The sequence below is a fragment of the Macrotis lagotis genome, chromosome X (assembly GCF_037893015.1).
Source record: "Macrotis lagotis isolate mMagLag1 chromosome X, bilby.v1.9.chrom.fasta, whole genome shotgun sequence".
NCBI classification, from domain to species: domain Eukaryota; kingdom Metazoa; phylum Chordata; class Mammalia; order Peramelemorphia; family Peramelidae; genus Macrotis; species Macrotis lagotis.
Genome location: NC_133666.1, coordinates 400,509,036 through 400,532,518, shown reverse-complemented (window position 1 = coordinate 400,532,518; position 23,483 = coordinate 400,509,036). Strand labels below are relative to the sequence as shown.

At 33.8% G+C, this 23,483-nt stretch overlaps 1 pseudogene; it reads right to left on the bottom strand.

Moving 5' to 3' along the window:
• Positions 1-23,483, bottom strand: part of LOC141499186 (ATP-dependent 6-phosphofructokinase, platelet type-like) — a 47,416-nt pseudogene that overhangs the window by 645 nt on the left and 23,288 nt on the right.

Below are 23,483 nucleotides of genomic sequence, written 5' to 3'. Positions count from 1 at the left end.
GAGGACCTGAGTTCAAAACTGACCTCAGACATTTAATATTTATCTAGCTGTGTGGCCTTGGGCAAGCCACTTAATCCCATTGCCTTGCAAAAAACAAAAAACCCAAAAAAACCTAAAATAACAAAAAGGCCACCCATGCTGGCCAGGTATCCACAGTAGCCACTTCATTTCTCTATGATGAAGACTCTCCTCTTGGTCCCACTAGCTGATTGTTTGATTCGATCATAAGTATCAATGATAGTGTTCAGAGCAGTATCTGTGCCAATACTGAAATCTGAACCTGGTATATTGTGGGATATAGTAACAAGAACCATAGCTATAGGAACACAGAATTCCTCATATTTTTCACGGACAACTGACAGTTCCAGCAATCCCAGGTAGGCCTCAAATCCACCAATAACCAAGAGCATTGATCTTGTGAATATACATCTGTCCACCAATAACTATGCAGCAATAACACGTTTTGTGCCAAGAATGGATCCTCCTTGGTCAGTCCAACCAACAACAGCTACCCAGGTGATTTCTTTTATCTGACCTTTAGAAAACCCTTCAAAGCTATAATTGACAGCAAGCACTTTATGATCCTTGGTGATGCCCATTCTCACTGCTGAACAGAAGGCTGCATTCATCCCTGCAGTCAGAGAACCCACATTCAAAATGGCCATAGTAAAATTGCTTTTTGGAAGCTCTTGAATTTGGAGTTTTTGGGAAAGCAATTTATAGTTGTTTAGGTTGTTCTTGAAGCTTCTTCCTCCAAAGCTTCATAGCCTCATCAAATTGACTTTGATCCATTGCCCTCTGAACTTCCTGAGTCATATGCAAACACTCCCTCAAGGGGCAGTCACAAAGACTTGTTTCCCCACAGAGACTCTATAGAGGGCCAGCCCCAGGGAGTAATATGCACATATACTTGGTGACTTTTTCCATCAAAGATATGTATGGATTATTGCTCATTGTGTGGATCCATTGACTCACCAGTGAACCCTGACCTAGGATAATCTGTGGCTCCAGAGGTGGTTGTAAAAGGTCTCTTTGATAGAGAAGTATACAGATTTCTAAGAACAAATATTATAAATTTACCCAGGAATTGTAAAACTGGGTGTCCTTTAACTGGTCATTACTGAGATAAGTTTTTGCTATAAAAAGTCTGAGTTTCCAAAAATAAAGTTGGTAGATTTTCACTTCCCCACCTTTTGTGTTTGGATGTGTTTGTCTACCAGACCTGACTCTTGGAAATTCATGTCCAGACCCACACCAGGGCTATTGCAGGTGATAAGACACAACATAGGCTGGAGTTTCTGGTGTAGCCAGCATCCATACTCAAGTGATTAGCCAAAAGCAGGAGTTCTTCCTTTTTGGACATGTCCAAGGATTGTTTCATGAGTATCAAATCCTAGTTGTGAAACTTCAAGATCTTTGACTTTCTCTAAAGTAATAGGTTTATTATGTTTATCAATTTCCCCTTCTGCAAAAATTATGATGTTCAGCTTCTTGCTGGGCACTGGTCTGATCACCTATTACACGGTTGCTTCTCCCAGACTTCTTCAGGTGGTATTCTGTGACAGAGACCCAATCTACACCAAAAGCCAAAGAGATTACAGTGTCTTCCAGGAACCTTCAGAACAAAAGTTCTCTAGTGGCTCTGGGCAGTGGTCATGATGGCATCCAGGACTTCAATGATTCTGTGTAAAGCAGAGCCAGTACCAATTACTATATCCATCCCACTGAAGTCACTGTCTGTCTATAGAGCTCACCATCCCCAAAATGGTGAGGTAGGCATATTTCTTCTTTGTCTCCCTTTCAGTTTTGCCTGCTTGGCACCATTCTTCACGGACCAGGTTGGCTCTTGTTAAGCTTCCACCCCCACCAGGCCCACAGAGGTCAGAGATTCCCTTTTGAATCAAGTTCTAAGCAGCTTGTAAGCAGCCTTCCCGGTAGTGAATGCTCTGCCACGGGCACTGCCAGTGACTGCTCCTCCCATTTGGAGAATGCTGCAAACACATTCCCAGGTCACGGCCAAGACATTGTGGCCTCTGTGGACCATTTCTTTATGACCCTTCGGCTCGCACATGGAGTCCCAGCTGCACCACCGTGCCAACAGCCTCAGTCATTCCTCCGGCATCGCCGCCGCTAGTGAGGGCCCCAAAGCCCGGCCAGCGCCGCAGAGATTCTCCAACAGTTTCTTGTCTGAAGGCTACTTTTCCAAGGTGGGAATCGGGGTCCACCGCAAAAAAAAAAAAAAAAAAAAAAAAAAAAAAAAAAAAAAAAAAACCATTATCTGGGATGGTGACAGCTTCTTCTGCCCTCAGTGGTTGGAAAAAAATGCTGCTGCCTAGGCAACATCCACAAAAGTCCCGCCAAAAGCGGCTGCTGCAGCTGCACGCTCCAACCCTTGGTCACCCCGCCGCCTCTCAGGCAAGCTTCTCCTCTTTGGTGGAGGTGGGGGCGGAGGCCTAGGTGGAAATCCATCCAAATGATAGTCCCTTTGCTAACAGAGTGAAGTCATGAAATATTACAGAGCATCCCTCCGAAAAGAGCCTTGATTAGAGTAGCGACGACGTGCATCTCTGTAAAAGTCTGAGCCAGGCGAGAGGGAGGCAAAACACTAGTATAAGTATTCCTCCCATTTGGGAGGCCCCTGAGCCACCGCCTGGCCTCACTCACTTCTAGCTCTGAAATTGCTATATTTCTGAGGGAATAATTAAGTACTTCAGCCAAAGGAATCCCAATGCTAGTGAGTAATAGAGAGAATGGTGGCAGGACTCATGCTTCCTCATAATGCCATTTAATTACATCAATTCACATTGATTTAATGTTCTTCAACCTGACCAAAAACAATAAAAACAAAATAAAAAGATAATCCTATCTATCGCTGGGAGTACCGTGACATATTTTTTTTTGTGGTAGATATGAACAAACGGAGTATTTTGAAAATGGGATGGGATTGATTAGGTAACCTGCATGTGAGTTAGGAGGCACCCTCAGACGCTTTATACAATATATATACATATATATATATATATATATATATATATATATATAATTTGCATCTATGATAAATTTTTTATTGCATCTATAATAAATAAATTTTTTAATGTGTACTCACGACTTGTACAATGTTAAAATAGAAGTCAATGTATATCTGGTTCAGAGGATAGGAAGTATTCATACAAAAACAGGTAAATAGTAATATAAATTACTTTTCATGTGAAAGCATGCTAAATAAAATAGGTGTACGTACTAACAGAAGGGAATTTCTTATGTCCTTTATTATGGACTCTTATATACAAATAATTTATTTTTCCAGCCAATAATTCACTATTTTGTTAGACACATTTAGTTTACCCTTATTTTGTCTTAAATGACTTTAGAGATCCTTTCATCTTTTTCTCCATGACTATATCACTTATTTAATGACTGCTATTCTAGGGTTGTCTAGGAAATTACTAGAAATATATTGATAAATATTTTAACAATTGACTTTTCAGGGTAAAAAGTGCTCCTGACACTGTTTTTTTGGCAAGACAATAAGGTCAAGTGACTTGCCCAAGGTCACACAGCCAGGTAATTATTAAGTGTCTGAGGTCAGATTTGAACTCAGGTTCTCCTGATATCAGGGCTGGTGCTCTATCCACTTTACCACCTAGTTCCCCCGCATGACACACTTTTAATTTAAATCTTAGTTACTCATATTCTCTCCCTTGCTTGCTTAAATCAAGACAATCAAAATGACACTAAGTAAAACCTTGATTTGTAGATAAAAATGCTCTTATTGAAAATAAAACAATTGACTCTGGAACCAGTAACAAGCTATTTTTATAACAATCTTGAACTTAATGCTCATTTCACAACCTTCCCTCCCCACCTCCTTAACATTCTCTAACTGATACAAAAATGGAGGAGAAAATGTTTTCTCCTTAGAGAAATTTTTCTTAAACTCAGTTTATATCAATGGATCTTTGTGAACTAATTTGAGAGTCTCACCTCTTATCCCATTTTTTTTAATGGAAAAATGTTTCAAGTTCTAAATGACAATTTTATAATGTAACTTATAAACTAAAATCTGATAATATTTCATATAATTGTTTATTAAAAATTATTTAAAATAGAGATAGATCTCTTTGCAATAGATTTGGAAAATGAAATGAGATGACATTTAAAGAATTGGTAGGATTAGTAGGATTTTGATAGAAGACAATGAGGACATTCTAGACAAGAAAAAGAACATGAAAATAAAATTGAAGGCAAGAATAAGTAAAGTATATACAGGTAATATGTGCTAAGCCAATTTCTCTAGAGCAAAGTGTTTGCCTAAGGAAATAATAGGAAAAGATGTTAAATTCATATAATAGTTAAACTTGAATTCCATACTAAGGACTTTAAAGTTAAAGACTAAAGATTAAAAGTCTTTTAGAAATAGGGTATTTGTAAAAATGTCTCCATTAAATATTTAAACTCTATATTGTTCTCCAGTCTTTAATCTTTTGCTCTTCTGTCCTATCACTCATCACATTCTTAGAAAATCAGAGTTACATTCACTGTTTTCTCTGTTCCTATTCTTATATATCTGGGTGTAGTCAAATACTAATTTCACTTCAAATTTATATAAACAGGTCAAATTGACAAGGATTCTTTAAGTGTATTTTATGTACCAGGTTCTGTACTAAGTTCTGAGGATTCAAAGATCGATGAAAGCCATCCCTGCTCTCAAGAATCTCAGGGTAATAGAAGAGACAAAATGCAAAAATTCTGAAAAAAATATAAGAATAAACAGGAAATAATCTAAGTAGGTAGGCTCTAATATTATAGGGAATTTAGGAAGACTTTCCCAATAATTATTGATAAATGCTTACTAATTCATTAATTAAATCATATTTATGCAAGAATTTTACAAGTTCCTAAGGTTAATTATGCACCCCACTTGAGAAACTTAAAACTCAAGGAGAATGATACCTTTGACAACTCAAAGGATAATGATATTATTTTAAAGAATGATTTCTGTTTTATTCAAGACAGAGTGAATATTGAATATTGAAAATTGAATGAGTTGAATATTTAGTGAGAGATAGGCCAAAGAAAATATTAATAAGGACTTTGTTATAATAATGGTGGTTTTGGGGGCAGAGACAAGATGGTGGAGAGAATCCAGGAACTTCCCTAAACTCTCAGAAGCAATGATAATCAAGTTTCTAAATGGATTCTGGAGTGATAGAAGACACAAAAGAACAGATTAGAGCATTTTCCAAGATATGTTGCACTAGGATAGAAGGAAGAGTGTGGTCAGGAGCAAGGAGCAGAGCCCAAGGCAGGGATCTGAAACCAGCACAGTCAAGGTGTGAAATAGGCTAGCTAGAGGCTCTCATCCACATTAGAGACCTGCAGAGGAGACAGCTAGGGTCTCAGCTCAGCAGACTAATCTGGGAGGGTTCTAATGCAGGTACTTCAAACAGCCTGTTCAGCCAGTGTTTAGTCTCTTAAAAATCAATCAATTAATTTTCATCCATATGCACTTGTATTTTTAAGTTACAAAATTCCTTCCACCCTTCCTTCCTACCCCCCTCTAACATTGTACATACACATTTTTGATAAATATGTTTACAAATTAGTTATTTGCAGTCTGAGGAATTAGGATTAAGGGAAAGAGATACATAAGAAATATTTTAATAAACATTCATCGGATTCTGAAGGGTTTTTTGTGTAGTGTTAAGTCTTGTAAATGGCAAGACACCTAAAACTTCTTGTCATATTTAAAATCCTCATAAATAAAGTATCAATAGATTATTTAAATCCTTGATAACTTTGGTCAAAAAAGGTAAAAAAGTGAAGAATTAAATTTTTCCCACTTTATGCCAATTCTAGGCCAGTGAGCCAACTGCTGGTTGGTTGGAAAGTTCATGAGCAGGCCCTTCCCTCAACACAAGTATTTTGGGACAGTGCCTTTGTAGCCCAGAAAGAGGGTTCAAAATGAGCAAATATAGTCAGAGAAAAGCCAACACTATAGAAAGTTGTTTTAGGGATAAAGAAGGGCACAATACCATCTTAGAAGAAGATGGCAGAGAAAAGTATTATAATGTGAAGCCCCTGAGCAGAATATGAATTGGCCACTAGTCCAAAACAACTGCTTGGGAAAACTCAAGAATAATTTTAAAAGATCATGTAGAAAAATTGGAAAAAATGCAAAAGAAATTCAAGTTCTTGTAAGAGGAAGCATAAACATAGGCTGGAGGAAATAAATGCTTTAAAAATACAATTGGACAAATAGAAAAAAAATAATTCCTTCAAAAATAAAATTGGGAAAATGGAAAAAAGGATAACAGCATCTTTAAAAATAGAATTGATCAAATGGAAAAGAAGATGCAAAAGTTAACTGAAGAAAATAACTTCTTGAAAAATAGATGGGAAAATGGAAGCTATGACTCTGAGAAATCAAGAATGAGTCAAATAAAATCAAAAACATTAAAAACAAAGAAAAAGTAAACTACTGCACTGAAAAAACAATAATGATGGTGTGATACCAGGATGAAATTATAAAAAATCAAGAATGAAACAAATGAGATGGGAGGAAAAAATGTTATAACTTGGCAGATGTGGTACTTGTGGGAATAAATTAACGTGTCAAAGTGACTCTTGACTAAAGGAGTATTAAGGAAAACTAGAAATCATTAAGAGATCTCTGATAAAGGCCTTGGAAAACTAAAGTATTTGCTATTAAATATATTGATTCAAGAAATTTGCCACATTATTTCCATGAGAGAGTGTATGATGGTAAATTTGAATCAGTGACATTGAAGGATTAAAAAAGTAATTTTTCTTGTTTTTAAAAATATAAACTACTAATGATTTCTGAAATAATGATAATTGCATGAAAATGCCATAATAAAAACAGGTTAAATTGACTTAATTGATTTAATCTAAGAAGAGGTTAAAAGGTACCTTGATTAACTTCAGCAAGTAAATGAAGAGTACTTATGAGAAGTGTGTTGAAGAATATTTCACTGTTTTAAAAGAAAAATAACATGATGTAAGAAAACTTAAATTGTTCTTAAAGAGTAAGTTTAAAAATTTTTTTGGCCAAAGTTATGAAGGATTTAAATATACTATTGAGTGAGCTTAATGATACTTTATTCATGAAGATTTTAAACCATGCAACTAGATGTTTTAGGTGTCTTGTCACTTACAAGACAAACAATATGGACTAAACGTATTTCTAAAAATTCTTTTTCCTCTTTGTGCATTCCTCTTGTTTACATAAAAGGCTTACTATTTGCTTACATTTTTAGAACTATAATTACCATTATTTTGAAATTGTTCCTTTTGTACAAATATCAATAGAAACGAATAACTTTAATAAAATAACTATAAAGATGACACCATAAACAAATTAGAAGAGCAAGAACTATAACAATTAGATGCCTGAGTAGGGGAAGAACTCATTACCAAACAAGAGATGGAAAGCATGGTAAATGTAAAATAGATAATTTTTATTAAAATTATTCTAATTTTATCAAATCAAACACCTTTTGAACAAACAAAGCCAATACAACCAAGATTAGAAGGAAAGCAGAAAGTTAGGAAACAATTTTTATAGCAAGTTTCTTTGATAAAAGTTTCATTTCTCAAATATATATAGAGAACTCAGATGAATTTATAAGAATACAAGTCATTCCAGAATGGATAAATATCAAAATGTATGAACAGGCAGCTTTCAGATAAAGAAATAACAGGTATCTATTGCCTATGAAAAAGTGCTCTAAATCACTTCTGATTAGAGAAATGCAAATTAGTATTTCATACCTATCAGATTAGCCAATATGGTAAATATTGGTGACAATGCAGGAGAATTGGGACACTAATGCTCTCTTAGTGGAGTTGTGAGTTGATTCTGTCATTCTGGGGTGCAATTTAGAACTGTGCCCAAAATGCGTAAAGTTTGATCTATCAAGACCACTACTATGTCTGTGTCCAAAAGAGATCATGAAAATGGGAAAAGAACCCACGTATGCAAATATATTAATAGCAGCTCTTTTTGTAGAGGCAAAGAATTGGAAACTGAGGGGATGCCCATCTATTGGGCAATAGCTGAACAAGTTGTGGTATAATAATGTAATGGAATGACAGGCAGATTTCAGAAAAATAAACCTGGCATAATTTGTACATAATTATGCAAAGTGAAAGGGGAAGGAACAGGAGAACAATGTACAGAACATCAACATTTTGTGATAATCAACTATGAATGACTCAGGTTTTTTCAGCAACACAATTATCCAAGTCAAATTCAAAGGATTCATGAAGAAAAATGCTATCCATACCTGGTTAAACAACTTGATAGACTAAATGCAGATTGAAGCATTTTTTATTAGTTTTTTTCCTATTTATGATTTTTCCCTTTTGATTTGTTTCTTCTTAAACAACTACACCTAATATAGAACTATGTTTTACATGATAGCACATGAGTAGACTATATCAAACTGCCTATTATTTTCCAAAGAGGAAAGGGAAGGAGGAAAAAGAGTGGGAATTCAAAATCTTGCAAAAATGAATTCTAAAAATTGTCTTTATGTTCAATTGTGGAAAAATAAAATGCTATTAAAATAAAAAAATACTTAAAATCCTTTACTACTTTTTTAAGTTAAAAGAAGGAAAGTTAACAAGAAATTTAATTTTTTTTCAGTAACATGATTAAACACTCATATGGAAATGGAAAGGACCATAGAAGACAATTAGAAATATTCTGGGAGAGAAGTAGAAGGAAATATTTCCATTGGCCTGGACGTATTTAACATATTTCACATAATTATAACATCAAATAAAGTGAATTTAAATATATGTGCTCCAGTCAGGAGATTAATAATTTGCACCAATCAGTGTCTAGATGAAATCATTTTGCATAGTAAATCTTCACATGCATGTTTATATATGTGTTTGTATACATATATAGATATTTGAATATAAACATATATGCATGCTTTATAATGTTTTACCTCTTCAGAGGTTAGGATCAATTTCTTTTCTCTATCTCTCTTAAGGATAGGAAATATAAGAGACTTTGAACAGAGCTTGAGATTTCTCAGCATGAATTGACTAAGAAAGAACTTCCTGTCAGGGAGTATAGGATAACACATTCTACATTTGAAATTCAAAAGCACACCAATCTAGTTCAGTAAAGCTGAGAGAACTGTCACCAAGAAGAGACTATTCAGTCAAGTTAGCTAATTGATTTGAAGATTTCTCATTTCAATAATGACCTTGAAGCCAATGATGCCTGGAATGCCCCAGACCATGTCATGGGTCTTCTAGTAAAGATCTATCGTCAGATCAATTACAAAAAAGCAATGGAACATCTGATCCTACCCTTGGAATTAACCAGGAAAAGTAGGTCAGTGCACCTTCAACTGACACAATGAATTATTATGTTCCCAATGACCCAGGAAGGAAAGCACAAGTGATTGATGGGAAGGGGTATTTAAATGAGAAAGTTGAAGCATTCCAGGCTTAAGCATGTAGCAATGATCAAGAAAACTGTCACACACTAAAAACACCTTAAATAACAGTTATTTCATCTCATCGCTATGTAATTGTCTCCTTTCCTTATCCTAAGATATTATTCCCATTTACAAAATGGCAATTGTTTTTGTTTCTTTTTCTTTCCTAGGAAATTATTGTTTGGATTGGAAAATCTGTACAAAATTATCCAGAAAACAAAATGATTACTTTATCTCATACAATTCATGAAAGAAAGGAAAGAGTAACTTTTCATATAGTGGGTTGTCATAGAGTAAATAACATTCCTTGTTTTCAAAGATGGAAATATAGCTGAGGAAGGGTATAAGAGATTAATCTGTGAATACTGATCTGATAATATGATTCTGTTTGCAGAACTGGGCAATGAAATTATTCCCCTACTCTCCTTTTCTCTGAGAGTCAAAAGCTAAATGTTTAATCTTTAAGCAATATGGATGGAGTCAAATCAGACTAAGGCTTATAAGTAGTTAATATGCTTAGTTATAGAAGTTCAATTTATGTCAACTTAAGTGACCTGAAACCTGAACTCTGTAATTAAAAGCACATCTGTCTTGAAACTGTTATAATTTAGATTGGATAGTGGCAAAATTCTTTTTTTCTAGCTTTATAAAATGACTTCAATGTGTATTTTAAAGATAAATGTTTAATTGTTCAAAACATACATACTTATTTAATAAATGTAAGCTTTCATTGATAATAGAATTATTTTCTCTAAATCCCCACTGAATTTTATCCTTCTACCATCTAGCTATATATATGTTTGACAAGAAGATAATTTTCTACAATTTGGAAGGATGATTACATCAATGTTTCAAAATATCCAAGTCCTATGGTGTACATATTCCTTTCATTAATGCATATTGTATTCCACTTATGTCTTAGCAAGCAGTGTTCTTGAGATGCTTAGTTAGTTGTAAAATAATTTATCACCTGATCAATTTACTCCTGATGAGCTACCTTTACATTAACTAGAATTGTCCTTGGAAAACAGATGAAAACTCTAGCCTCTTTGAATACTAAAAACCTCTTTAGAATCAGAACAAAATCCCACTTAGAGATATAAGAGACCCTATTATCTATTAAGTCCAACCAATTCCAAAAAATAAAGTGGGCTTTTGGTTTCTGTTGAACTTTTAGGATGTGGAAAACCTGACAATATTTAATCGTGATCTTCTACTTTGGTCATCTCTAATGGTTAAGAAATGTTTCTTCACATCAAGTCTAAATTTACCTCTTTGCAACTTTCCCCCTTTTGCTGCTGGTTCTGCCCTCTGGACCCAAATAGTCAATAAACAATAGCCAATAATCATTTAAGTGCCTTCTATGTGATAGGTACTAGGGGGTCAGATACAAATAAAAATAGAGACTCGAAACTCATGGAATTTACAATCTAATGGAGGAAGACAATACACAAAATGAAAATGGAAAGAGGATGATGAATAGGGAGAAAGTAACTATCTCAATGGCATAATGGACAGTTAGAGAGAAGTTCAAAGACAGAGTAACTCAAAGGAAATGGACAGAAGGGGCAGTTGTCTTGAGTTCTCATCTTTTATTTCAATTGATATTTCATTTTTATTTTTCCATTTACATGTTATGAAAGTTTTCAATATTCATTCATATGCATAAGCATATTTTCAAACTACATAATTTCCTTCTACCCTTAATTTCTATGTGAAATTTTAGGATTAAAGGAAAAGAAAAAAATCTATGAGATAGTAAAGAAAAGCACAAGAGAAAATTTTTAAAAATTGAATGTAGAGTTCATCCATATTTTGTAAGGGGTTTGGTTGTTTTTGTTTTTCCTCCTTTGGTTGTGGATAGTATTGTCCATAGCAGGCCTCCTAAGGTTTCCCTAGATCTCTGAACTGCTGAGAAGAGCTGCATTCATCAAGGTTGATCATTTCACAATGTTGTTGTTAATGTATTCAATGATCTCTGGGTTCTATTGAGTCTTTATTTTTAAGAAAGGTCCTGTGCACTAGTGAGTTTTGCTGTCCATCTTTGTTCATTGTGGATGGTCCCAAAGAACAAATCAAATAGTTTACATTGAAAGCCATGGATTCTGAAGGAAGACTCAATTTAAAAAACAAAATTCCAAGGATCTTAATGAAAAACAGTCTCCAGATATGACAACATAAAACATGTATTGCTAACAGCCCTCATCAAATTTTCTACTTGTTTACACAATAGCTAAAGGTATTTGGTACTGAAAGTGAAAACAAACCTTATGCACTCAAGCACAAGTTAAAACTTCAGACTCCTGGATATAATTTTATGTTAAGGATGAAAATAATCCCATTTTTGAGACATTATTTTATCACAAAATGCATGTAACTTAATCAATATTTTTAAAAATATAGGCTTGCAAAGATTCCACTAATTTTATTTTGAATTGTAAACGTCAAGTATCCTGTTTCTGGGGTTCTATGTTTTATTATACTTTGTTAAAAAGGGAAAAAAAAGTACATTTTAGAAAGTTTTTATTAGTAAATTTAATGCACTGAAAATAAAAATTAAAAACAAAAACAATGAAAAAAAAAGAGAGGTCCTGGAGCCTACTACTCTCCCTACCAGTCACAGACATATATAGGCAAACCTCATCTTATTGTGCTTTCTTTCATTTAACTTTGTAGAAATGAGTGTTTTATTGCTTTTTTGGGGGGGGGTTGTTTCTTTTACAATTGAATGTGTCAATTCTGGATCTAGAAAGTCTAACTGTGTCATTCTTCTGGCAGCATGAACTCATATCATCTTTCTTTGTCATATTTTGGTAATTCTCACAATTTGTTAAACTTTTCCATTATTATTGTATGGTGATCTGTGATCAGTGATCTTTGAAGTTACCCTCGTGTTGGAGCACCACAAAGCATACCATTTGGCAAATGTATGAATTCTAACTACTCCATTAACCAGCTCATTTAAGTGCTCCGGGGTTTCCCTGAGAACCAATATTAATCAAGCCTCTTAACAGATTTTGGAGTGACAGAATGCACCAAAGATCAGTGAAACATCTTCCAGCAAGGTCTGTTGCAGAAGGTGGGGTGAACCCAGAGCAGAGAACAGAAACCCAGCACACAGGTAACAGGGTGAGGCAGGAGAACTAACCTGAGATACAAAGTTATGGTAGTAGAGGTTTTGGAGTATGGTCTTGGCTACACTGTGGGCAACTCCAGCACACTGACAAAACTCCAGCACAGGTGCCCAGGACCCACATTCAACCTGTGCAGCTGGTAGGGACTGCCTAACTCTGACTCTTAGCCTCTGGCATTCTGAGCTGGAGGCAGCCTGGCAGCCCTAACTGGAGGAAAATTCTCAAAAATCTGAGAATAGTAACTCTTTTAAGAGAAGGAATGGACATAATTTGATTTTGATGGAATGAAAAAAATAAGACATTTAAAAGAGGGTATGGTAATGAGCCTGGAGGAAGGCACAGATAGAATGGGGTAAATTGTATCACATGTAGAGGCTCAAAGGACCTTTGCAACAGAAGGAAATAAGGGAGGTTTTAAGAACTGCTCAAATATTAGGAGGAGAAAAGGGGAGGAAGGCAAGGAGGGACTTACAGAAGGGAGGGGAGGAAGGAAGAAGAGGAAAAAGGAAAAAGGGAAGAAAAAGAAGGATGGCTGATAGAAGCAGGGAACAGATTGAGGAAGGCAGTATTCAGAATCAAAATGCTGGTGAGAAGGGAAAGGGTGAAAAGAGAAAAAATAACAAAGAGATGGGAGAAAGCATAAAGATAATAACATGTTAGTAATTATAACTGTGAATGTGAATGGGAAGATCTCACCCATAAAATGGAAGTGGATGGTAAAATGGATGAAAAACCTAAATTCCACAATATGCTGCTTATAAGAACCATATTTGTAGCAAAGAGACACACAGAGTAAATGGAAAATGTTGGAGCAGAATATATTATGCTTCAGCTGAAGTGAATAAAAAACAGGGGTAGCAATCCTCATCTTAGACAAAGTCATTGCAAAAACAGATCTCATTAAAAGGGAATAAGGAAGGAAACTATCCAATGAAGCAATTTGAATACTAAGCATGTATACATCAAGCAGTATAGCATTCAAATTCTTAGTGGAGAAACTAAAATGAGTTACATGAAGACACAGACAGCAAAACTATTCTGCTGGGGGACCTTAATCTTCCTCTCTCAGAATTTGATAAATCTAATTATAAAATAAAAAAGAAGGAACTTAAGGTAAAGTTATATATGGTAGACCTTTGGAGAAAATTAAATGGGGATAGAAAGGAATATACAATTTTTTTCTGAAGTACATGGTATTCTGAAGTACATGGTATTTTCCTAAAGTACACTGTATTCTGAAGTACATGGGTACTACAAAAAAAATAGACCATGTATTAGGGCATAAATCCTTATGCAGAAAGGCAGAAATATTAAATGCATTCTTTTCAGATCATGCAACAAAAATCACGTACAATAAGGGGCAATGGAGCAATAGACCTAAATTTTACTGGAAACTTAATAACTTAATTTTAAAAAATGAATAGATCAAATGCCAAATCATAGAAATAATTCATAATTTCATTTAAGACAATGAAAATGAGGAGAAAATATGCCAAAACTTGGTCAAAGTAGATATTAAAGGAAATATTCAATCTCTAAATGCATACATGAATAAAACAGAGAAAGAAGAGATCAATTAATTAAGCATGCAATTAAAAAATAGAAAACAAATTAAAAACCTCCAATTAAATACCAAATTAGAAGTAATCGATGAACTAAGCATTCAACTAAAAGAGTTAGAGAGAAAACAAGTTAAAAATCCCCAGCTGAGTACAAAATTCAAAGTTCAGAAAATCACAGGAGGAATTAATAAAATCAAAAGTAAGAAAACTTTTGATCTAATAAAAGTAAGAGTTAGTTTAATGAAAAAAATCAATAAAATAGAAAAGCCTTTGGTTAATTTGATTTTAAAAAAAAAGAAGAAAACCAAATTACCATTATAATAATGAAAAAAAAAAGTGAATTCAGCATCAATGAGGAGGGAATTATAGAAATAATCCAGGGCTCTTTTACATAACTGTATGTCTTTAAATTTGATCATCCAAGTGTAATGGACAAATATTTCCAAAAAACAAACTGTCTAAGCTAAAAGAATAGGAAATGAATACTTAAATAATCACATCTCAGAAAAAGAAATTGAAGAAGACATCAATGAATTCCCTAACAAAAACATATCCAGGGTCAGATGGACTCACAAGTGAATTGTACTAAACATTCAAGAAACATTTGGTTCCAATTCAATATAAACTATTTGAAAAAATAAATGAAGAAACAGTTCTCCCAGATTCCTTCTATGACACCAATATGGTTCAGATATATGAACCAGGAAGTGTCAAAACAGAGAAAGAAAATTATTGACTAATTTCCCTGACACATATGGATACAAAAATTTTAGACAAAATATTTGCAATGTGATTACAGCAAATTATCACTAGGAAAATACACTATAATAAAGAAGGATTTATACCAGGAATGCAAGGTTGGATTAATTTAAGAAAACTATCAACATAATTGACTACATCAATAATAATATCTAAGAGATACCATACAATTATTTTAATAATGCTTATGAATTAACTTTTGACAAAATAATGCACCATTTTTATTAAAATAACCACAGAGCATAGGAAAAAATGGAATATTCCTTAAGACAATAATCAGTATATATTCAAAACCAACAACAAGCATTATATGTAATGGGGATACATTAGAAGTATTCCCAATAAGTTCAGGAGTGAACAAGGGTGCCCATCATCACCACTATTAATCAATATTGTATTATAAATGTTAGCCTTAGCCACAAGGGAAGAAAAAGAAATTGACAGAATTACAATGGGTAATGAAGAAACAAAACTCTCACTCATTGTAGAGGATATAATGTTATACTTAAATAATCCTAGAAAATCATCTGAAAAACCATCGAAATAATTGCTAACTTTAGCAAAGTTGCAGGATATGAAATAAGCCCATAAGATCATCAGTATTTCTATAGATTACTAGCGTGACACAGAAGCAAGAGATAGGAAGAGGAATTCCATTAAAAATGATGGTAGACAAAAAAAATATTTGTCAGTCTACCTGACAAGACAGAATCAGAAACATTATGAAAACAATTATAAAACATTATTCATACAAATAAAATCAGATCAAAATTACTGCAAATGTCAATAGCTCATGTGTAAGTCAAGGTAGCATAATAAAATTACAATTCTGCCTAAATTAAATTAGTTATTCAGTAGTATACCAATCAAATTTCAAAAAAATAATTTTTTTGAGTTAGAAAAATTAGTAACCAAATTCATATGAAGGAACAAAGTGTCAAGAATATCAAGGGAATATATGAAAAAAAAGAGATACAAAGAAGGAAACCTAACCATACCAGATCTATAATTTTCTATTATAAAGCATTAGACCTCAAAACTGGTAATGATTAAGAAAAACAGTGAAGGATCAATGCAGTACATTAGGTAGAAAATAAACAGTAATAAATGACTACAGTAATCTACTTTTTGATAAACCCAAAGCTCCCAGCATCTAGGAAAATAATTCACTCTGTTTAAAAACTATTGGGATAAGAGGTACAAAAGCCTATGGTAATAGAGGGGAATAAGGGAGCAGATGAGAAACACCTGAATCTCCTTCTTATCAGACTTGGTTTAAAGTCAACCTACACATACTCAGTTAACTTATGAAACATCTAACCTTTCAAGTATTAAAAGGGGAAAAAGGGAGGGGGGATGGAGAAAGGGAAGGGGAGCAGGGGAAAAAGGGGGAATAACAAAAGGAAGGGAAGGGAAAAGGGAAAGAGGAAAGAAAGGGGAGGGGGTGATATGGGAGGGCAAACCCACTGAAGGGAATGGTATTCAGAAACAAAATACTGGGGAATATGGATAAGGGGGGGGAAGGGGAAATAGAAACACAGAAGATAGCACGGAGGGCAATAAAGAATTAATAATCATAACCTTGTATGTGAATGGGATGAACTCTCCCTTGAAATGTAAGCAAATAGCAGAGTGGATTAAAAATCAGAATTCTACAATATGCTGCTTACAGGAAACTCATTTGAAGCAAAGAATTACATATAGAATAAAGGTAAAAGGTTGGAACAATATTTATATTTTGCTTCAGCTGAAGTAAAAAAAGCAGGGGTAGCAATCCTTATTTCAGACAAAGCAGCAGCAAAAATAGATAGCATTAAAAGAGATAAGGAAGGGAACTTTATCCTCTTAAAAGGCACCATAGACAATAAAGTCATTTCAATATTAAATATATATACACCCAGTGGGACAGCACCCAAATTCTTAGAGGAGAAGCTGAAGAACTACAGGAAGACATATACAGCAAAACACTACTAGTGGGAGACCTCAACCTCCTGCTCTCAAATCTAGATAAATCAAATCATAAAATAAACAAGAAAGAATTTAAGGAGGTAAAGAGATTGTTAGAAAAATTAGATATGGTTGACTTATGGAGGAAACTGAACAGGGATAGCAAGGAATGTACCTTTTTCTCTGCAGTACATGGAACTTATACAAAAATTGACCATGTACTAGGACATAAAAACCTAATGATCAACTGCAGAAAGGTAGAAATAGTGAATACATCTTTCTCAGTTCACAATGTAATAAGAGTCATATGCAATATTGGGCCAAGGAGATTTAGACCCAAAACAAATTAGAAATTGAATAACCTCATTTTAAAAAGTGAGTGGACCAAAAAAAAAAACAAATTATAGAAAGAATTAACCATTTTATCCTAGATAATGAAAATAATCAAACAACATACCAAAACCTATGGGTCATTCAAAGCAACTCTCAGGGGATATATTATAGCTCTAAATGCTTACATGAACAAATTGGAGAAAGAGGAAATCAATGAACTAAACATGCAACTAAAAAAATTAGAGAAAGAACTAATCAAAAATCCCCAATTAAATACCAAATTAGAAATTCTAAAAATGAAAGGAGAAATTAATAAAATTGAAAGCAAAAAACTATTTAAATAATAAATAAAACCAAAAGTTGGTATTATCAAAAAGCCAATAAAATTGATAAATCACTGATCAATTTGATTTTAAAAGAAGAAAGAAGAAAACCAAACTGCTAGTATCATAAATGAAAAAGGTGAACTCACCACCAATGAGGAGGAAATTAAAGTAATAATTTGAAATTATTTTGCCCAACTCTATGCCAATAAATTTGAAACCTAAGTAAAATGGATGAATATTTACAAAAAATATAAATTTCCCAGGTAAAATGAAGAGGAGATTAAATAACTTAACAACCCTATCTCAGAAAAAGAAATTCAACAAGCCGTCATTGAATTCCCTAAGAAAAAATCTCCAGAGCCTGATGGATTCACAAGTGAATTCTACCAAACATTTAAGGAACAATTGTTTCCAATTCTATATAAAGACTTTGGAAAAATAGGGAAGATGAAACTCTGCCTAACTCTTTCTATGAAACCAATATGGTGCTGTTACCTAAACCAGGAAGTGTTAAAACAGAGAAAGAAAATTATAGACCTATTTCCCTGATGAATATAGATGCAAAAATCTTAAATAAAATCTTACCAAAACAATTACAAGTTATTACTAGGATAATACATTATGATCAAGTAGGATTTATTCCAGGAATGCAGGGTTGGTCCAATATTAGGAATACTGTTAGTATACCCAATTATATCAGCAACAAACCTATCAGAAATCATATGATCATACCAATTGATGCTGAAAAAGCTTTTGACAAAATACAGCATCCATTCCTATTAAAAACACTAGACATAGGAATAAATAGATTGTTCCTTAAAATAATTAGCAGTATCTATCTGAAACCACCAACAAGCATTATATTCAATGGGGAGAGGTTAGAAGCATTCCCAGGAAAATCAGGGGTGAAACAAGGATGCTGATTATCACCACTACTGTTCAATATTGTATTAGAAATGTTAGAATCAGAAACTGGAGAAGAAAAAGAAATTGAAGGAATTTGAACTGGGAAGGAAGAAAACAAACTCTCACTCTTTGCAGATGACATGATGGTCTACCTAGAAAATCCCAAGAAATCATCCAAAAAACTACTGGAAACAAATTGAAATTTTAGCAAAGTTGCAGGTTATAAAATAAACCCTCATAAATCCTCAACTATTCTATATATGTCTAGTAAAATACAACAGGAAGGTCTAGAAAGAGAAATCCCATTCAAAGTACCCTCAGACAATATAAAATGCCTAGGAGTCTATTTGTCAAGACAGACTCAGAATCTTTTTGAAAGCAATTATAAAACACTTCTCACAGAAGTTAAATTATATTTAAATAACTGGGCAAATATCAACTGCTCATGGATATGTAGAGCTAATATAATAAAAATGACAATTCTACCAAAACTAAACTATCTGTTTAGTATCCTAACAATCAAAATTCCAAAAAAATTACTTCAATGAGTTAGAAAAAATTGTAAGTAAATTCATATGGAAAAATACAAAGTCAAGAATTGCCAGGAGCTTAATGAAAAAAAGTGCAAAAGAAAGTGGCTTAGCCCTACCTGTTCTAAAATTATATTATAAAGCATCAGTCATCAAAACTGTTTGGTATTGGCTAAGAAATGGCATGGTGGACCAGTGGAATAGACTAGGTGTAAAAGCAGGATAAACCCAAAGAGTCTAGCCATTGGGATAAAAACTCCCTCTTTGATAATAACTGCTGGGATAATTGGAACCTAGTATGGAAGAAACTTAGATTAGACCACCACCTAACACCCTTTACCAAGATAAGATCGAAATGGTTATAGGACTTAGACATAAAAAGCAATACTATAAGCAAATTAGAAGATCAAAGACTAGTTTACCTGTCAGATCTATGGAAAGGGGAGGAGTTTATGACTAAGGAAGAGTTGGAGAACATCACCAAAAACCAATTAGATGATTTCTATTACATAAAATTAAAAAGCTTTTGCACAGATAAAACCAATGTAACAAAGATTAAAAGAAATCTAGTAAATTGGGAAAAAATCTTTACAACTAATGATTCTGACAAAGGACTCATTTCTAAAATATACAGAGAACTGAGTCATATTTTTAAAACAAAAAGCCATTCCCCAATTGACAAATGGTCAAAGGATATGCAAAGGCAATTTACAGATGAAGAGATCACAGCAATCCATAGCCATATGAAAAAATGCTCTAAATCATTAATTATTAGAGAAATGCAAATTAAAATTTCTCTGAGGTACCACCTCACAGCTCTCAGATTGGCCATTATGACCAGGAAGGATAATGATCATTGTTGGAAGGGATGTGGGAAATCTGGGACATTATTACACTGTTGGTGGAGCTGTGAACTCATCCAACCCTTCTGGAGAGCTATTTGGAACTATGCCCAAAGGGCAACAAAAATGTGCATACCCTTTGATCTAGCAATACCACTACTGGGTCTATATCCTGAAGAGATGATGAAAAAGGGTAAATACATTACTTATACAAATATATTTATAGCAGCCCTGTTTGTGGTTGCAAAGAATTGGAAATCAAGTAAATTTCCTTCAATTGGGGAATGGCTTAGCATACTATGGTATATGTATGTCATGGAACACTATTGTTCTATTAGAAACCAGGAGGGATGGGATTTCAGGGAAGCCTGGAGGGATCTGCATGAACTGATGCTGAGTGAGATGAACAGAATCAGAAAAACACTGTATACCCTAGCAGCAACATGGGAGTGATGTTCAACCTTGAAGGACTTGCTCATTCCATCTCTTTTCTCTGGACTAAGTGTGCTTGGTTTCAGAAAATAATTTTCATATCACTCAATGCCTTTAACCTTCTGATGGATTTCCTTTGGAGGATTTCCAGTTCACCTAGAAATCAGTTAACAAGAACTAATTGTTTCCATTTTAAGCCAGGCATAAATAATAGAAACCCAAGCACCAATGAGTCCCTGGACTCAAGAACTTTATGTTCTATTTGAGGAAATATTATGTACATAGAAGTTACTAAAATATGCACAAATTAGGTGAATGGTTATTTGAGGCTTGGTTTGAAACTAGCAGTTACTCAGGAATCCCTTTATGTATTTTTTTTTTAGTTTTTTTGCAAGGCAAATGGGGTTAAGTGGCTTGCCCAAGGCCACACAGCTAGATAATTATTAAGTGTCTGAGGTCGGATTTGAACTCAGGTACTCCTGCCTACAGGGCTGGTTCTCTATGCACTGTGGCACATAGCCACCCCTTGGAATCACTTTATGTAAAAGGAGGCACTATGATTGCATTTTGAAAGAACTTTAACATTGTAATAACTGAGGGCAAGAAGGAAGGAATTTATTTTAGACATGTAAAACAACTTCTGCAAATACCTGGGAGAAGGGAACTAGAAAGGAATATTTGATTAATAGCAATTAGATAACAATGTCTTGACTGTGAACTATGGTTTAAAGGGGAGTAATGTCTAATGTCTTGGAAGGAAGACTGGAGCCTATTTGTAAAGGACTTTCAATAATGAACAAGATGTTTCATATTATTCTCAGAAGCATTTGTGCTTCGAAGTTAAGTAGAGGTTGACTCAGAATAGGGAAAATTTTGAGTCATAGACAACAACCATTAAACTCTTGAAATTCCCAGAGAGGAGATAATGAGATCTTAAGAGTGATAAAGATATGATTGCAGAGAAAAGGTTGCATGTGAGAGATGATAAAGAGACAGAATTGATAATGCTTAACAGTTGATTATATGTAATTGGTGAGGGTTCAGAAGATATGGGAGATGATTCCAAACTTGTGAAAAGTTGGTGGTTGAAAGGATAGTAGTATCTTCTACAGAAACAGGTGTTAGCAAAAGGAGAGAAGCAGCTCAAATACCATCTTTTTCATGAAGCCTGTCTTGATTCAGGTGTTAGTGCCTTAGATTTAGTTCATATTTATTTTGTATTTATTCTCAGTGTTGACATATATGTTTGTCACTTTGTCACTTGCCTGTCATCACAGGACTTTGAGGAATGGTAAAGTATAGGTGATGTATTTTGATGCATGTGTATATTAGATTTAAGTGAGGTAGAATTTCACAGTCATCTGCCTCACTCTCTTCTAAAGTCATCATGATCCAGAATGGCAAGACAGTCAGATAACTGTTGATGACTCACAATCCAGTGGACGACCTTGGCTTTGATGTCTAACTTGTTTTTTTATGTCTTTGATGTCTAACTAAGCTCTAAGTACTCCACAGCACATGCTTCAGTTTCCTTCAGGACTGTTGAAATGAAGTATTTTCATCTTCTCATTCCACCAGAAGAAGACTTCACATGCTTGGGGTAGACTCTCCCCACAACTCATCAATGAGTTTAAGAACCCCTCAGTTACCCTCAACCTGGTTTAGCCCACCTGTTGAAATGGTTGACTAGAGTGTGACTATTATGCATAGTACAGCTTCTTGGGATCACAGATTAGAGGAAAGTGGCTCAGGAGGGCATCAAAGTTAAAAAGTAGTCCTTAAAAGGGCTTGGCAGTCCTCACACCAGATGTACAAGTCTTCCTTGAACACACCCTACAACCCAGTTACACACTTCCATTTATTCCTTTGCTCTCTAGTATTTTTAATAGGAATAGGTGTTATTTTTTGTCAAAAAATGTTTGTTATTGATATGGTCAATTATGTCGATAGTTTTACTAATATTGAATCAACCCTGTATTTCTGGTAAAATATCAATAATTGTATATTTTAATAGTGATATCTTGTAATTTTCACTTTGTGAATATTTTATTTGAAATTTTTGCCTCCATATTCATGAGGCAAATTGGTCTGTAATTTTCTTTCTCTGTTTTGACTCTTCCTGGTTTAGGTATTATTAGCACCATATTTGTATAATAGATGGAATTTTGCAGACCTCCTTCACCTATTTTTTTCATATAGTTTTTATAGAATTGGAACCAATTGCTTCCAGAATATTTGGTAGAATTCACTTATGAATCCCTATGGCCCTAGAGATTTTTTTTTCTTAGGGAGTTCATTGATAGCTTGTTGAATGTCTTTTTCTAACATAAGATTATTTAAGTATTTAATTTTCTCTTTTAATCTGGACAATTTATATTTTTGAAAACATTCATGCATTTCACTTAGATTATCAAATATATTGATATACATTAGAGAAAAATAGTTCAAAATCATTATTTTAATATTCTCTTCATTGGTGGTGAATTCACCTTTTTCATTTTTGATACTAATAATTTGGTTTTCTTCTGTCTTTTTTTAAATCAAGTTATCCCAAGTTTTATCTATTTTATATATTTTTTTCATAAAACCAATCCTTGGTTTTATTTATTAGCTCAATAATTTCCTTCCTTTTCATTTTCTATTAATTTCACACTTAATTTTCAGAATTTCTAATTTAGTATTTAATTGAAGTTTTTATTTTTTCTTTATTAAAAACTGTCATTCCCAAATTCATAAATAGTAAAGGATATGGAATGGTAATTCTCAGATGAAGAAACCAAAACTCTCTATAGTCATATAAAAATTACTCTAAACCATTATATATTAAATAATTGTTTAGAGAAATGCAAATCAAAACATCTCTGAAATACCACCTCATACCTGTCAGATTCAGCATTATGACAACAAAGGAAACTGACCAATGTTGAAAGGCATATGGGAAAATTAGGACACTAATGCTTTGTTGGTGGAGTTGTAAACTGATCCAAACTTTCTGGAGAGCAATTTGGAATTATACCCAAAGGGCAATAAAACTGCTTACCCTTTGATCCTACAATACCACTACTGGGTCTGTATTCTGAAGTGATCATGAAAAAGGGTAAAAATCTCACATGTATAAAAAATATTCACAGAAGCTCTTTTTTATGAATAGCAAGGAATTGGAAATTGGCAATGTCCATCAATTGGGGAATTATTGAACAAATTGTGGCCTACATATGTGTTAGAACCTT